The 9,342-nt window shown below is 33.1% G+C and overlaps 1 pseudogene; it reads right to left on the reverse strand.

The window, feature by feature from the left end:
* Nucleotides 1–3,364, reverse strand: part of LOC105711576 (ATP-dependent RNA helicase DHX29-like) — a 37,901-nt pseudogene extending 34,537 nt beyond the window's left edge.
* Between the last annotated feature and the right edge of the window lie 5,978 nt (nucleotides 3,365–9,342).

Here is a 9,342-nt window from a genome sequence, read left to right on the forward strand (position 1 = left end):
AAAGAGAAGTTTACAGGTTTGCTTCTTTACTTTTCTCTCCTCCCTCCTCTTGGCTCCTCTTTCCCTTTTTTCCCTCCTTAAAATAATTTTATTTCTTTCTTCCTGTTTTGAATTTAGGTACATATTAGAGAGTTTTCATACCCCACAGTACATGGCATATCAAGTTTTGCAAGGTCTTTCCTTTATTTAAATTATTTTTTTACTATCATTTCTATTTCTCATTTACAATGTCTACCACCTTCCCTCATGGTTAAATGTGTGTGTGCATGCACACGTATGTGCTCATGCATGTGCACCTACATCTTAGTAAGCCAAGAAATGTTTTTGTTTCTGTGGTCATACCTGCTTATTTATGTTAAATAACATTGTGTTATAAGTCTTATACTCTTTGTTAATATAACATTTAAGCAAAAATTATTTCAGTTACATATAAGCACATATTTTCCTATTTCAAAATGTTCCACAATATTTTTATGCAGGCTTCCTCCATGTTTTACTGTCCATTTCCCATAAGTAGACATCTAAGTTGCCTTTATCTAAATGCTAGCAAAAATGTTGCTTTCATGAATGTTTCTATACATGATTCTCATGAAACTGGGCAAGCATTTCTGGGTAAAAAGATTTTAACTGCAGATCACAATATACACTCATTTTCAATTTTATTTTATATTTCCATATGGATTCTTCTGATTAAACTATTTCCAGCATTATACACTTGTTTCAAACTATCTACATATTCACCAAAACATTTATACAATCAAATTTCATGTTTGCTAACCATGCAAGTATAAAATGGTTATTATTTACATTTTTATTTGTATAACTACTAATGAAATGGTCAGACATTCATGAGAAATCAGATTTTGTATTTCAACTCATTGATTTGAGGATAGCTTTTTCTATCAATTATTTAATCATATTATTTTAAACTATTTTAATATAAATAACAGGTGATAGGTGTTATCACAGTCTATTATCTGTTAACTTCTTTGTAGGTATCCTGTGTTAAGTTGAACTCCTTGATCTTTATGTAGTAAAATAATAGGTATTTTTATCCAAATTTTTCTTCGAGATTTTTAAGAAAATCCGTTTTTTGTTCTAATTCAACAAATGTTTATTAAACCCATACAATGTGTTCAATATTTTCCTAGGCATTCTTTTTTTCCAAATAAGCCTTTTATACTTATCCATGATTCTTGAGAGAGTGAGCTATGGTAAGAATTACTTCTAGGGTGAACAGTTTATGTTCAATAAGAAAGTTCCTCTAGCAAAATATTATTTCAGAATGATAACCTCCTTCTTGTTTTGCTTTCTTCCCTGCTAGATATGCATTGTAGATTATCAGGTGGTCTGAATCCATCATGGCCAAAGCTGATTTTGCCAAATCTGCTTCATCTTTTCGACCAATTGGTATGGTAAAAGGAGACTTCTTTGTCATAGCTGCAGCTAGTGTTGCAATTGGGTCAAGGCAGCCAAATATTGCAACAAAAATAAGCATCTTTGAATCTTGAATACACAAGTAAAGCTGCAAGGTGTTGTCCCAATGGAGTCAGTTGAGGCTCATTTAGCTTATGAGCTCCAATTTTTTGGAGCAAATTCATTGCATTGCTGATCACTTGGAGCTGAGGAGGATCTAAGGCTTTGAAAGGAAAACTTCAAGAGAAGCAAGATTACAATTCATGATATGAAGGCATAATTTCTCTAAAGGTACATGTAAGATTTCTGGAACAGAATAATCCATAAAACCTTCAAATTTTTCTCTTGTGTACACATGGAAGCAGAAGCCATCTCTGACCTCTGACCTGCCCAGCTCTCCCCTGGCACTGCAAAGCACTGGCTTTACTGAAAAATGTCTCAATCAATTAACTCCTCTATCTGCTTTCATGGTGCTTATTTTCTTTTGTTCTTTCAGTATCAATTACAAAGATAACATCTGGAATAGCGCTACCTGTCTCTGCAAAATTTGTTGCTAAAACATTCTTTCTGACTCCTGACGAAGGAAATTTGAGTGCTGCAGCTTGATCTTGGATAGAAAGAATAGAATGCAGAGCTACCACTTTATATCATTCAGAATAAAACCTTCTATCATTTGATAGGAGATTATACAACTGCTGAATATGAGCAAGGCCCGGTAAAAAGGTTAATACTGCTCTTTCAATATTTCTAAATTGGGAACTTTTATCTAAATATGCAAGAAGTTCCAAAATGAAATCCAGGTTGATTTTATGAGGATTCATGCTGAGTGCCATTGCTGTACTTTCGGTAAGATATATTTAAATCAGCATTTGCTCTAGTATGAACTGACATGTATTCTTGACTTTTCTTCATTCTCCCTGCTTTGCTCGTAACATTAATGGTTATTTCTTTTTCCTCCTCCAGAAATTTCTGACAATATCTTGACTCTTTTTCCAGTACAAAGCCTGTTTCTTCTGCTATATCTTCACAATGAAAAATCTCAGCAGGATAAATGCTTCCTGAAATTCGGAGAATGGGACAGTGTATGAAATATGTAAAAAAATTTTCACTGTCCACAGTGGCGCTAATTAGAATCAACTATAGATCAGAATGTTTCTGTAAAATTTCCTTTGAGATAGTTACTAAGAAGTCTGACTGGACACTTCTTTTATGAACCTCATCTACAATAAAATGAGACGTATTAGTAAAAAGACCATCAGGTTTCCTTGGCAAAACTCCTGTTGTACAATAGAGTAAACTAGTAGATTCACAAGCTCAGAATAACATCTGGATCTGATATCCACACAAAGAATTCCTTCCTCCAGGTCCATTTTCACAGCTCAATTCATCACACACTCTGGTGGCTAAACTCAACTGCTGAGATTTTTTGAGGTTGGGTACAGACAATGATGTTACATTTACTTGTTCCCCAATCAGTCAGAGGCCAATCTTCCGACAGAAAATGTGGTACCTGAGTACTGTTACCACTCCTTTTTGTACCTGCCACAACCACTACCAGGTGCCTTTTAAGAGTTTCGACACTTGAATCCCAATGTTTAAATACAGTAAATTGTTGTCTTTCCTTTGGAAGTCTCTAATACTTAGGTGTGCTTTGCACCTTCCTAAAGAGGTTTCTAACAGGTTCTGAATCTTCTGTGTTTGCTCACTCCAAGGACAGTGCAGAAAAATCCTCATCAGAAACCAAATTTTCCCAAGATTCTTCAGGATCTTTAGAGTTTTCTCTCTTATTTTCAGAATGCTGTTGTTGCTGCTGTTTCAATGTATTCTAAAGTTTGGCAATAAAAAGTTCACATGGTTTATTGGTTTCCATTTTATTTAGTTCTTCCCTTTGGTTTTCTGTATCACTACGCTCCAGCCAAATATCTTGGAAAGTGGGATGAAGTTGTTTTTTTTTGGGAGTGGGATCACATTATCTTATAATTTTTTTATTCTGACACATACCCTAAATAGAAAAGGTATGCATCATGTATCTGTACAACGTAGAATAAAACAAATATCCAATAACTCACCTCAAGCTTAATAAATAGAACAATACTCTCCATGATTGCATCTCCCCACTACCCACACACCCTACAGAGGAAACCTACTATCTCTATTATTGGGTTAGTCATGTTCTTGCTTTTCTTTATGTTTTGATAATAATTAAACCTATTCTTATGTAATATTATAAGAATTTAATATCTTAATTTGTTTCACATTGAATTTTATACATTAAAACCTTTATTTATTTTTCTGAGATTTTTTTTTTTGCTCAGTGTGAGAATGAGCTATGTTAATGTATATAGGTGTAGTTCCTTCTTTGGTACCACTATAGAATGTTCAATTGTCTGAATATACTCTGAGTTATTTACAGTTTCTGTTGATTGACATAATGAATTATTATCAATACTTTATAATAATGACTGATGCTGCGATAAGCTTCCCTGTACATGTCTCTTGGTCCACATGTGCAGACTTTTGTTGGGCAGTGGCTCTCACAATGTGAACCCTGGACTAGTAACAGCAATACCACTTGGGAACTTGCTAATCACGCAAATTATCCAGCCCCACCCCAATCCTACTGAATCAGAAATTTGAGGTGTAAGACCCAGCAATTGTGGCTGCTATATTTTTTAATTGGTAAATGCTGTTTTGAAGAAACATTATTGATTTTGTAAGTTGATATTGTACTTGACCATCTTCCTGAACTCTCTTATTATCTGAATATTGCATATGAGTTTTCATCTTAGTTTTTTGACAGAAGCACTACAGCAATTCTAAATTCCTGCACTAACGTGACTTTCTGGATTACTGAATCTAATTTTTAATGAAGGCAATGAAACATAATTGGGAGTTCATATGAACAACACAAACTGAACAAATGCTAGCATTCTTCTATGTCTTCCAGTCCTTTCCTAATTTTCTGTCATATTTAATGTATGCTTAATTCTCTGTGCTTCAAAATGGGTCCCTTAAGACACGGCAAACATGAAATAAAAAATCACAATGTCACTTTGCCAGGCTTGTAATTTTCCACAGCTCTGTGTCTCCTACCCATTATGTAGCCTCTACCCTGTTTAGCATTTATACAATGGACATTTCCTCACCCCATTTTCTATTTAGTTGACTTGTTAGCTCCAAGAAAATGACAATCACTCATCATGATTTACAACGTACATTTTCTTTATGATTAAAATTATGAACATTTTTAATATTACTATAAGCCCCAATTTCGCTCAATATATTAAACCCACTACTTCAATTTACTTTATAAAATGCTCACAATTTGTGGCTGATTCTTAATGAAAATGCATTCAAACTACACATTTAACTCTGAATAGACATTAAGTGGCAACTGCATCCTTACCTTTAGGGAATTTAAATTCATTATCAAATTGAATTTATTTATTCTTTTTTTCTAGCTTTCTTTACTGTAATTCAGATATTTTTCTCATGAAGTCTTCTTTTAGTATAAATGGTCAGAAGTTTACTTGTATTATAAAAAACACTAATTATTTCCAAATTATTCAGCTTTTAGAAATGCACCAGGATGTTCAGTTACGCATTGAGTACATCAAATGATCAAACTCATTAAGATTAAAAGGAAAGAAAATTGAAGCATCCAATAGTCTTTACAGAAAAATATGATCATTTTATTACATTTCAAGATCTGAGTGTGCTTATTATTTCATTTTTTCTGCACTATTAAATCTAGTTAAAACATCAAAAACAAATCAATTCATTAAGTTGAAAAACGTGCACAAGTGTTTCTGAGAAAGCTTATGCGTGGAATGGCATTTGTAAGCTTTTTGATCTGAAAGGGCTTAAGGCTGTAGCCACAGGAAGTAAAGGCACAATGGAAAGAAAGACTAGAAATACCAACTAAATTAAAGAATAATATAAATTATTATAGGATTATTCCAATATTTTATTTATTGTAAAGCATAGTCTTAAAATAATTCAGTTGCCTTGTGGTAAAGGTGATAGTTTAGAAAGAGCCCAACAATCAACTTGAGCACTATTATCAAAGAAAGTGTTTTTATTTTTCATTTGGGTTTTTATTGCTCCTTTTCTAGTGCTTCAACCTTAATATTCATTTTAAATGAAGGGATCAATTATTTATTATATATATTCTGTCTCCATCAACAGTGTTCATTCAAATCTCGATGTGTGAGTCTTAGGATCGTGGAAGGTAATATTTACTATTAAGTACACAGTCTATGTTTCTTTATAAATATTATCAATCTGTTAATAAATACTTACATAGTTATGTTTAAAATATGGTAAAATTAAAAATAAATTTTTTGAAAAAAAATAATTTATTGAAAAAAATAGATTGTTGACTAAAAATAAAAGACATCCAGAACTTCAGTTGCTATTTTATAAACTTATTATGGTTGTTTTTAGAACACTGCAAACATCTTCAATCACAGACAAAGCATAAACAAAATATGATAATACTCATTATAATACTTATATTTATATAAAAATGATAATACCACTGATTGAATTAATTTCTTAATTATTTCCATGTGTTCTCATATCTTCTAAAAATTGCAGTGCAATCCATAATCACTTCTATATCTCTGGAATTATATGAATCTTATCAGACATGAGTGGAAAAGACTACTTCTTCATCCAAGTCAAAGTTTTAAGTTCTGGGTTACTGAATAATTGATTCCTAGAAAAGTTGTAGATTTGCTAGCGTATCTAAACCTCCTTGAGTCAGTAGACCAACTTGCTACAGTCAAACTCCATGTTTACTTCAATGAGTCTTTTCAAGCTCATCAATATTATGAACGTTTAATTGTCATGAAGGTCAGTTCTTTCTCCTTGTGTTCTTTTAGCTATGTTTTTCAGACATTACCTGGTCAATTGGCTTGTCATTTGTTTCATACTGACTTCATCAGTTCATACTATCAAAAAATTTTGCCTATCTTTGTAAATAACTCATTCGAATTAACAGTATAATCTTGAAGTTTTAGTTCCGAGATCACAATGTATTATGTCTTGAGTCACCTTTTCCATTTACAACATTTGATTAATCCACAATCTTTCAAAAATACAGTTTGACACCATTTTTTTCCTTGCCACATAGGTCGTAACTCACAGGTTCTAAAAATATATCCATATTATTTGCTACTTCTGTCTTTCAGAGTTGAACCCAAATTCTTCTTCTGTTAGTATGGCTGAGACTTAGTGATTATCTTGTAACAAGTGAAATGAAGTTGAAATGATGGTGAGCAACTTTGGAGACTAGGTTATAAAAAGTCTTCTTGTTTTTGCTTGTTTTTTGTTTTTGTTTTTGTTTTGAGCCAGGGTGTTGCTCTGTCTCCCAGGCTGGAATGTAGTGAAGCAATCATAGCTTATTGTACCTCAAATTCCTGGTCTCAATTGATCCTCCACCCTAGGCCTCCCAAAGCACTGGGTTTAGAGTGCCACCATACTCTGCCAAATTAGGACATCTATAGAAAATGCTATGCAGCTTCCTCAAAGAACTAAAATCAGAATTACCATTCAATCCAGCAATCTCACTTCAGGGTATCAATCCCAAGAAAAAGAAATGATTATATAAAAAAAGACGCCTGCACTCATATGTTTATCAAAGCACTACTCACAATAGCAAAGTCATAGACTCAGCCTAAGTGCTCATCAATGGACAAATGAATAAAGAAAATGTGGTATATTTATATACCATGGAATTCTACTCAGTCATAAAATTTGAAATCATATCTTTTGCAGCAGTATGGATGGAACTGGAGCCATTATCTTAAGTGAAGTAACTCAGAAACAGAAAGCCAAAAACCACACGTTTTCACTTGTAAGTGGGAGATAAGAATGACTACACGGGAACATACATAGTGGAATAATAGGCATCGGAGACTCCAAAACATGGGAGGGTGGGAGGAGGTTGAGAGAGGAGAAATAATTACCCATGTGGTATGATTTACACTATTTGGGTGATGGTTACACTAAAAGCCCAGACCACACCACTATACAATATATCCATGTAACAAAAAATGTGCTTGTACTCTCTAAATCTATTTTTAAAATAAACAAATAAAATGTAAAGCACTGTGGCTTTCATTCTAATTTCTCTGTTTCTTTCTATTTGGAAAAGCCAAGATCCAGTAGTACCCGAAAGGGCTTCAGTAATGACCTATGAGGATCTAAAGCCTGCCAGGATCCAGGTGTGTTAGCTCCGTAGCAGATCATCCAGCTACAGTGGAGCCTTGAGAGGACTGCAACCTGACCTTGAACCAAACTACCAGCTAAAACCACTCCCAGATTTTTACTGCTTTGAAACTGAAATAACAAATGTTTCAGTGTGTATTACATGTTAGATTTTCTATATTATAGAATACATCGATGTTTTTATAGATTCATATTATCAGATTCACAGGACTTTTTGTGGAATCAATATATTCTATAACCCAAGCTTTATCATTCTCTTTTTGATGCCCAAATGATCACAACCTGGCCAAGGAGAGGCGCTTTTGGTCTTTCAGCAATAACAGATATATTTGTGTTTTAGTCCTCTGACTGAAAATCATTAAAACCTTCTGACAATAGAATGTTTCATACACATCCCATTTTTTGAGAAGGTAGGGGTCATGTATAGAATGATACATATGCCTCCAAGCTGTATTTTTTTTATTGTTTTCTCTCCACTCATAGTACAGATTCCTACCCATCTCCTTCCCTCTTGTCAGTTAAGTCTGCATAATGCTGCCTCCCAGGAAAACTTTCCCAGCTTTCCTAGTGAAAGGGCGCTGGCACAGTACTTTCTATGCCCTTTTCTTAAGGCACTTAGCATATGAGATAAATTATATAAACTACCTGTAGCTTTTTGTATTTTAGACCATGAGAATTTATTGTTTTAAAAAAAATTGATCTGTAGAAATGTATTACCATTTTTCTGAAATAAGGAAGTAAATTTAAATTTTGATGCAAATGTTTCAACTCTTTCACTAAAGTTTTCTAACAATAAAGTGGATGATTGTTTCACATTTAAGTATAGGTGCAGTTTGAACTTTAATAATTAAAAATCAAGAAAAATCCCTGAGTCATTTTCTAACTCCTGGCCTAAGCTGAGAATAAAAATAGGTCAGATTTATTGAAGATCAGCAGTGTGCCCTACACAGCACTATGTGCTACATGTGTGTCATCTCATTTACTCCTGGAGATTACCCTGTGAGGTTGCTACCAGCATTACTCTTATTTTAGACCAAAGAAATTAAATCAGAGGGAGATTTAGCAACAGGCCCAAGGTCACAGAGTCAGAGCAGTGTCAGAATTTTAAATTCAGTATTTGAATTCTAAAATCCATACCTTGACCACTATGCCACAATATCAGATTACCGACAAAGTTATAGAAAAATCTCTCTCATGAATGTGACATAAAATGTGAAGACGCATTTTGACAGACATATTTTTATTGACAATTTTATAGAAATGTAATTCACTGAAAAATAAAGAGCTTAAAGAAATATCAAGTAAAAAGAAAGTTTTCATGATGCAGCTCTGAAGGAAAAAAAAATGTTCAAACTTGAGAATATACTTAGAAATATATACATGATTATAAGGAAAAAAAATTAACATTTGTCCCAATAGTAGAATAATGCTGAGAGGAGAATTTCCTACTGACTACTTTTTATTATGTTTTTTCTTATATATGAAATAAATGGTTAAGGATTTTTTATTTTTATTTTTATCCACAACTTCATAAAAGTAAACTTATGTATTTACCCTGCTCATTTTCCATATATGTGAAGGTCAGCAGCTGAAGGGAATAAAATAAGTGTGATATTATAAGGTATTGCAAATTGTAAGTATCAACATCACAACCCAGAAAATATAAATTAGCTTAATATATTGCAAATTGTA

This window comes from Aotus nancymaae, unplaced genomic scaffold, assembly GCF_030222135.1.
Source record: "Aotus nancymaae isolate 86718 unplaced genomic scaffold, 86718_ANA_hifiasm-v0.15.2.pri h1tg000108l, whole genome shotgun sequence".
NCBI classification, from domain to species: Eukaryota; Metazoa; Chordata; class Mammalia; order Primates; family Aotidae; genus Aotus; species Aotus nancymaae.